This window comes from Triturus cristatus, chromosome 4_1 (genome assembly GCF_964204655.1).
Source record: "Triturus cristatus chromosome 4_1, aTriCri1.1, whole genome shotgun sequence".
Lineage (NCBI taxonomy): Eukaryota > Metazoa > Chordata > Amphibia > Caudata > Salamandridae > Triturus > Triturus cristatus.
The window spans coordinates 342,264,508-342,273,771 of NC_140585.1; positions in this window are offsets into that span (position 1 = coordinate 342,264,508).

Consider the following 9,264-nt stretch of genomic DNA (forward strand, 5'->3'; position numbering starts at 1 on the left):
ATTTGATCTAAAATATGCCCCTTCTCATGTGTAGGGGACTGTAGGTACATATGAAGTCCCACCGACGATGTCATATCCAGAAATTTTTGCACTTCAGGATCCTCGCCCTTATCCATGTGGATGTTAAAGTCCCCAAGTATTAGGCAGTGTTTTGTTCTAAGACTCAGTGTGGAAATGATCGATAGCAAATCCTCAGTAAAGGAGCCAAGAGGGCCAGGTGGTCTATAAAGCAAAAGCCCCAGGCAGGATTGATGGGGGGATAGGGCCAGGGAGAAGGCAAGGATTTCACAGTCAGGTAAATCATCCGTCGACAAGATGGTACAAGGAATGTGCCTTTTAATGATAAGTGCCACTCCGCCTCCCCTTCCCTTGCATCTGTCTCGACGGAAAATAGCATATGAGGGAGGGATGGCAATAGCCAGATCAGGTTCCGAGCCCTCACCGAGCCATGTTTCTGTGAGAAAGAGACAATCTATGTCATCTTGTGTTAAGAGATTATATATGTCCAGAGCGTGCTGAGGAAGAGACCTAGTATTTAACAAGGCGCAGTTAGTACCTAAAAGAGGGAGCTTGCCAGGACAGGGAATTGTGGGGTCCGGCATCCACCCACACGTGGGGCACTTAGTAATATCCCCAGCAGAGTAGGGGATAGCTCGCTGACATGGAGCAGTGTGTACATTGTGAGACAGAAGATCATCTCTAGTGTACATCGAGCCAAGAGCTAAAAGGAACCCACCAGAGAACGTTCCCGAGCGCTTCCGGGACGCTGACGGGCGCAGACGGGCTGACTCAGGCGAGACTCCGGCGCAGCGACGGCGCCCCCGCAAACGCGACCGCTAGCGCGGTAGAACACTGTTTCCTAATATGTGGTACACTAGAGCGCTCCCACCACTCTAGCCCCCACTCAAGATGGCCGCCGAGTGCAGAGAAGCCTGAGCCCGGTTTGAAGCTCTAACGGCAGCTAGCGCCGTGATAGATGGGCGAAAATGCGTGCAAGTGTATCAGAGGTATGCTGAGTGCATTTACAACATGAAAATCACACAGTTTTAAAATTAATTAAAAATCACAAAAAACGATCCATTTTGCTCAGGGAGCACTGAATACAATGCACATGCTCTGTGCTTCACCAAAATCGATTCTGACTGGTATGAGGGATAGATCTGGTCCCGGTCCCGGTAACTGTAGAAATGAGGGCAACATTTACAGAAAACCGAAAGCGATGTCACGTGAAAAGGCCACTCCCCCTCCTCCTCCCCCCCCCGCATTAAAAAACAAACAAGCATTGGCATAGCCAATAGGTCTCGCCTTTGGGACCTTATAAGTGTTCAGGCATGCAACAGTTGCATAACCAAATGCTTATAAGGTCCCAAAAGCGAGACCTAGTGAAAGTAATCGCGGTAAAGACGCGCTCGCCCACATGCACTGTAGCTCTAGGCTGGCCTGGTAGCACTTTTTGGAGCCCTCTCAATAAGTCTCGCCAGACCAGCGCATGCGCTGGGTCAGGCGAGACCTAAAAACGAAAGGTTCTGTCACTGTGTCACCCAGCTCAATTACGCAGGTGACTTTATAACGTACCCCAGATTAAATATCAGGGAAGCAGAACAGATTTGGCTCTAGGAGAGAACAAAAACTGCACACATTTAGCGATAGGATAAAATGTCAGGCACGGGCCTGCCGGCCCAGTTTAATCTTGCACTGATTTACCACTTTGTTGCTTACTTACGCAGTACATGCTTTACTCGTCCAGTTCTGCCAGGAGTTTGATCCATGACTGGCAATCTCTTGCCATAATCACGTGTTTTTGATGTTACTTCTCGCTGCCCCAAAAATATCTCTTATCAAGTCCCACGGAGTGACTTCTAGCTCGAAGGATGAACACATTCGGCTCTTGTACCTTCTATTTAAGCCTTCGGGTATGTAAATGTTCCCATTTGTGATGTAAAGGGTTCTAAAGTTATAGGAAGGGAGACATTGGGCGAAACCTGTAAGTTTTAAACAAACAATGAACCCTCTGTTAAAGAAATGCAAAATGATGTAACTACATGACAATTGTTAGCGTATATTTTTTTAATCTGCTGTGAAAAGCTCTCCCGCCTGTGCTGTTTCGGGCATCCTCGAGATCCTGTGGCCGCTTTTCACTCCCCTAGGAGGCTATTGTGCGCGCGTCGCACCTGATGAGGAAAGCTTTAATTGACCCTTTTGTAAATAATTATCTTTTGTTCGCATCACCTCTACTGGACGGAAGGGCCAATGAAGCGCCGTGGCGGTCTTTGATATCACAGGGAAACTTTATTTCTGTTTTACATTGATCCGGAATAGGAATAGGGTCCAAAGTCAATAATGCGCGTGCATTTCGTTGGATTTTGTTTATTATTATTATTATTTTTTTTTTATACTGTCGACGAGCGTTCAGAATATTTTAAACACACACATTTTAATAAATCGCTCCCATTTTTTTTTTTAAAGCGATGGGGCTGCTGTTGTCAGATAGAAAAACGGAAATAAGCATTTTAAGACCAAATACGTTTACAGGACCAATTATGGCCGAGTGCAGACCTGAAGTGTCCAGATGGAACTCAGTGTTCCGAAAATTATATGATGTCACAGACAACTACTTGACATATAGAACAGTGACTGAATTTGCTGTGACGAAAGAGAGAAACGTGTGATTGCAAAATGAACAATGAAATATTGACAGGAAAATAGAACCACATTAAATGTATAAGCAATAAAACACTCCAAATAGAAATATTTTAAAGCGATATAAACGTGCATATGGGATCTCCTCTCCTACGGTATCCTTTTGGGAACATTGCATTTCCGGGTCCATGACCAACTGTCCAACTGTAAATTGCATAACAGCCGGAGAGGTGGTAATTTGCACAAATGTGCTGTTTAGCACCACAGTATTTTTTTGTACGTGTGTGCTGTTAACACAATTTTTGGCACGCAATGCTGTTTTGCAATGTCAAAATCATTGCGCATGTGTGGCAACATGGGCGTAATACACATAGTAAGCCCTACTGCGCAAAAAAGTACCGACGTAGAAAGAAAAAGTGGAGCAAAACGTGTCTCTTTGCCATTTGCACCGAAATCTGCACCGGTTGTCAAGTTACAATGAACATTTGCATCTACCTAAATATTGTAGCACTCGAACGTGTACAAATTAAGCAATCCAAGAATGTTAGTGCGACGTTATGCATTATGTTATCCAGTCTTTACTAATGTTACCTTGTGCGTTCTTTTTATATAGCACACCTGTGTAATATGGCGCCAATGTAAAATAACGCCTCATTAAAAAAATAATACCACCCAGGCAGCGCATGCAATTCGGGCCCAGAAACTCAAAGAAAACGTGTATGCATTGAGACAAAACTCTACGTGTGTGTTCTGTTTCTTTCAGAAGGTATGCGAAAATGGCAAAGCGCTTTAAATATAGAACAAAAAGTACACATGTGCGCTAGAGCGCCACGAGAGAAATGGAATCAGAAACAGTAGTCAGGATTGTTCTTGCGATGGGACTTAACTTTCACAGAACATAAACATTCCTGGCCATCAGAGGAGGTGTCTCGTATTGGAAGATAACTTGTTAATTCTATGCAGTCACCGGATCGCCCGAGGTTTGTTAAATGTCAGAGTTGCTTTAAATGGGAAACGCGGACTAGGATCTTGAGCCCGAGTTGGCAACCTGGATATCTGCGGTTCAATCGTGTCTTTGCCGCTTCGCGTGGTACATCGTGTGATTGTGGTACATCGTGTGATTCTGGGCAGATCACTTCATCTCGATGTGCTTGAAACAGTAAAAATTGTGTGAACCAGCTGTGCAATTTGGTGTATTGCAAAGAGCCCAGGTCACGCCCCCCTCTCCCCCTCCAACACATCATAGTTTTAGTAATCCGGTTTAACCTGGTCCTGCATATCATTTCTCTTCTACATACTGCACGCCCTTATCTTTAAGATGCCCCTGCTACGAAACTATGCATTAACAAAAACACACACACACTCTCTCCCTCTCTCTCTCTTATTTAAAATTAAGAAAAAGGGCACATGCCATTTCCCAGGATAGTGTTTCAACTAGATGTTTACGTTTATTTATTGCTTCCAGAGTGAACATTTAAAAGACCTCCCCTGCCCTTCTGTCCTGAACTCTTCTTCAATAAGTAATCCAAGGTTTAAATAAATCCACCATTTATCAAAAGATGGGCAATAAAGAAGCTGCGCATTGCGCATTCAGTGCTGGCTTCTGGGAATTGGTTCTGTGTAAATCACTGCTTTCTGACGGTAGGGCCCTGCTATAGAAAACACCCCCACCCCCAGGAAGGCAGTGAAGTCAAGTCTAGTGAACCCCTCAGTCTGACAAAGAGAGGATGTGGCCTAACAGCCAGAGCTGCCAACCTTAGAACTTGGGAACCAGTTTCGAGCCTCGACGTCGGCTGAACATCCTGCGATTCGGGGCAAATCACTTAATCTCCCCGTGCCTACCAAAAAATGAATGTGTCCTTGTGTAACGTAACTGGTGCTCCTGTAAAGCGCTTCGATACCTTCTGGTCGAGTTCGCGCTATATAAAACTGCTATAGAAATCTCTCTTCATTCGTATACAGATGCCACCATTTGCATAATTATGCACGTTCTAGTTGGGCGAGACAGTGAATTAACAGGCAGAGCCGAGACAAGGATCTAGCTTGCCTCCACCAACCATAACACGAGCCGAGCCCTCAGCATAGGAGGCAGATACATCGAGCAAAAATGTCATGTTAAAAATATGATAAATGGACTTCAAAATAAAACAAGCATTGGCATAGCCAATAGGTCTCACCTTTGGGACATTATAAGTGTTTAGCCATGCAACAGTTCATGTTGCACCAAGGATATTGTGCTTCATAATTAAATACTTATAAGGTCCCAAAGGCGAGACCTATTGGCTATGCCAATGCTTGTTTCTATAGGCAGGGGAGGAAAAATATCTCAGAGCTCTGCTGTGGCCTTCCATTTTAACCCTCGCAGGGCCTATATATTTTTAAAAGCGCCCTGCAGTGACTTGCTGGGAACTGCAATCTCTCATATGGTTTTTAAGAAAAGAAAAAAGGGTAGAATTCATTTGCAGAGTTAGCATTTGTCGGGGAGTCCTAGCACATATTTGTTGGAAAATTTGTGGATAGTTTGCCTGGCCCTAATCAGTATTTGCTGTTTGAGGAAGTAGAGCAAGGTTAAACCAAGGAGCCTGTGGACCAGACCAAATGTCCTGGTTACTCACCAGTAATCCTCATTACTCCATGTCCACGTCTTCCACGTCACAGAAATAGTCCCAAGCAAGCAAAGGACATATTGTTTCCCATCTCTCCAATATGGTCAACCCCTTCTCATTTTATTTGCATCAAAGGGAAGTCCACCTATGTCATCTCTTGTCTTAGTAAAGTTACCACAAAATTGAAACTGAAACTCCACGGGACGAACTGACGATAATGAGGAAGACTGGGACTCGAAGTAATGAAGATTACCGATAAGTAACCGCAGCATTTACCTCCTCGTCCCTGTTCCTGTCCACAGTCATTACCAGTGAGCTGATACCCAAGCAGTTATTGACTTCATAAAAAATATTGGCAACATAATATTCCAACATACCAATCATTTAAAATTAGCAACTTCAACAAAGGAATAATATACATTCAAGTATTTTTTATTAACTGTTCGATTATTTACATTTTTTACAGTAAAACCAGCCAAAATCAATCAATGCCCACCCCCCATGCCTTCCCCTTCTTGATACGAGATCCTTTTTGCCTTTAGACCGGGGGTTGGTTTCATGTTACACCAATATTACAATAAAGCCCATTAAAAATCACTATCTGTCCCTTCTTTGCCCATTGATGTTATTGCCGTTCCCTTATTGTCCGATAAACAGTCTCTGAGTTTCAAGTGTTGAGGATAGTGCATTTATAAATTCGCTTATAAGGCCTGTCTAATTAAATGGATAAACTTTGCCACTCTTGCAAGAATATATGTTTTTGTTTCTGAAAGACACCAGTCTGACGCATCCTTATGCGATCTGATGCCAGAGTCCCTTAATATAGGACAAAGCAGCCTTTGTCATTCACTCATCAGTTTAGTACAGCAACATAAAAGGTGAAACCAGGATTCCCTGTGATAGTTACATAGCCGACAGGAGACTGCACCATCTTCTCGTGCTCATACTGGGTTAAAATCTAAAATTCTAAGGGCCATGAGCCTCATAAAAAGGATTTTCCTGTGAGCTTGGACCCCTAATGCTTCCCGTAGATACTGTTGAGCTTTCCCCAAAGTATAGGATTTGTCCAGTGCCATTGTGATGGTATTATGGCGGAATGCAGCTCGATCCTTTTCGAACGAAATGGAGCGGACTTGCTGTTTTATGGTATTTGACCAGGCCTTTTGCGAGATATCACGTAGAGACAAACTATCAGCATCAATATTTAGGGTCCCTAGTGCTTTGCCCGACTTGATATGTCAGGGGGAGTCCTCTTCTCTAAAGATTGTTGCCAGGTGATATTTCAGAGTGTTATTCGAGGCTTTGAGGACCCTGATGTAGTACTTAATTGGGTCTCCCTCAAGGGCCAATTCAGGTCTGCAGAGCCCTAGTTCCAATCGTAGCCTGGTATTCCTTGCATGCCTAGGTGCTTGTAACACAGACCTGTGGGCTTTGACCTAAGCGGCTGCTATTAATTTGTCTAAAGCTACCGGGAATGCCAGGTGGCCATAGTTAATAGCCGGTATAAATTTTGCCTTTAGCCACCCGCCGCATAGGATCTGCTGTCGGGCTGGACAGGCATTGGCTTAGGCGTCTCAGTGTTAGGATTACGCTGTTGGTTTTGGCAATTAGATGTTTTGTATGTCTTGCCGGAGTAGCCCTTTCGAATAGCCAAACCCCAAGATAATTATAAGCTGATGTTGTTCCAATTTGGTGGTCTCCCAGATTCCAAGTAGCTTGTTTTTTGTGGGGATATCGACCAAATATCATTATCTTTGTTTTGCTCTGGTTGACTGTCAGGCAATTTTCCTTGTTGTACATTCCCAGCTCCTTTAAAGCTCTTTGAAGACCCACCCTGGTGTGATTCAACACTACTGTGTTGTCAGCGTACTGGAAGATTGCCAGTCTCACCTTGCCTCGGGTAACTAGACTGGCCTCTTTCAGGGCACTCCCCATGTCTGCTGTATAAAGATTAAATATTAGTGGGGCCAGGACGCAACCCTGCTTCAGGCCATTGTTGGTATCAAGTCTTGATGATAAGTCTGTGGGGCTTATCTTGACTTGAACCCAGGTCCCCTCATAAAGAGCTATGATTTCTTTCAAAAGCTTTGATGGAATCCCCCAGGCTGTCAATTTTGACCAAAGTCTGCCCCTATCAACTCTGTCAAAGGCTGTGCTATAGTCTATAAAACCTCAAAACAGCGGTGGATGGTAGTCTTTGACAGCTTGTTTGGAGAGGTAGGCCAGGGCCATGATGTTGTCCATTGTTGAGCTGTTTGCTCTGAAGCCGGTCTGATAGAATGGCAACATTTCGTTGTTAGTTGCCCAAGCCTCCTGCTCTTTCAGTAGTAATTTCGCATAGGCTTTGGCTTGTACATCAAGCAGGGCTACTAGCCTATATTTGGCAGGGTTGGAGTGATCACCTTTTTTTATGGATGGGGAAAAAGAACAGATCCTTTCCATGATTGTGGTATTATTGCTGTTGAGTAAGCATGGTTGTATAGAGGGGTAAGAGTTGAGGCAAAAAATGCTTGAGCTGATTTAAATACCAGGGCTGGAATGCCATTGGGTCCTGGAGCCCCATCGTTTCACATTATCCGGATCACCCTTCTTGTCTCGGCTTCTGAGAAGCCGTTTCCTTCAATCGTCTTTAATCCTGCCTCCTGTTTGCTCTTGGAAAGGGGTTCCATGTAATTACTTGTTTCCAAGAACTTCTTGGGAAGGGTATACTGGGCAGCCGGTAGGCCACTGGTGTATAGTCCTTTTACATATGCTTCCTACTCGTTACTTGCAATGTTTTTCTCCTTGCTCCTAGACTGGGAGTTCAAGCGATTGATGTATCTCCATAGTTTGACATTGTTCTTTTCCTTTATCAGGGCAAATACTGTGAGCCATTTCTGTTACATTTCCTTTCTTTTAAACTCACCTACTTTTTTCCTCTGGGCTGATCTCAATGCGGCTATGGGAACCTCTCCTGGCAATGTTCCTCTTTTCTTTTTTGCTCTAAGTGACTTCATGAGAGCGCATTTACTTTGACTCAGGCACTTCGGTGCACATGGCTTCTTAGGGGAGAAGACCTTGTCAAAAACATTTTTTGCAGTGATTTTTGCCCAGATTCTGCCAAAGATCATCTGTCTGAACTTCCCAATGACCTATCACCGTCGGATGGGCCTCCCACAACCTGCAAGCTTGCCACGTTGATGCCCACTCCTGAATTTTAATTGCGAGTTTAGTTGACCATTTTATTCTTTTAAGTGCTCTACAGTGTTCGTCTCTTGTGAGTTCGCCCATTACTTTCTGGAGTTCTGCAGATTCCACTCCCAGGTTGAATGTTGCTCATAGAGGCCTATGATCACTTTCCCCCTCTTCCGTCTACCCTGTAATCATTCAACTTATTAGCCAATTTCTCATTGGTTAGAATATAGTCAATGGTGGATATGTTCCTGAATGACTGTTTGGTACACCACGTAGGTGAGCATAGTTTCTTCATGTAATGAGTTGAGTGAAGTTTGAAATTTTGAAGAAGAGAGAGCAATGGGCCTGCCTTGTGCCCTTTATTTTGCTTGCCTGGGGCCCCTTCCAGTCCTCTCAAGTTGAAGTCACCGGCAATGATCACATTATAGTGCTCATATTTAATTAATATTTCTTCCATTGTGTTGATGAGTGATTCCATGCTAGCTAGTGTCAGTGCCGGATTGATATAACAGTTTATTAATAGCAGGCTAAACGGATGGCGACTTGTCCTTAGCCCGGCAATTGTCATAGCTTGCAGTTCTGGAGCATTTACTCTTATTTTTGTGATCTTGCGTTTACGGGCATGGCTTATAAAGATCTAGAGGCCACCAGAAGGACGTCCAGACGTTTATTATTTTTTTGTGGCATTTACCCGATGTTCATGGAAGCCTGCTATGGGGGTTGATGTCATTGTCCATGTTTCTTGGCAGCATATAATATCCCCTTTTGCAAGGTAATTCAGTACTTCCTTATTCCCTGCATTTTTACTTAGCCCTGCAATATTCCATGAGATGAGTTAGTTCTT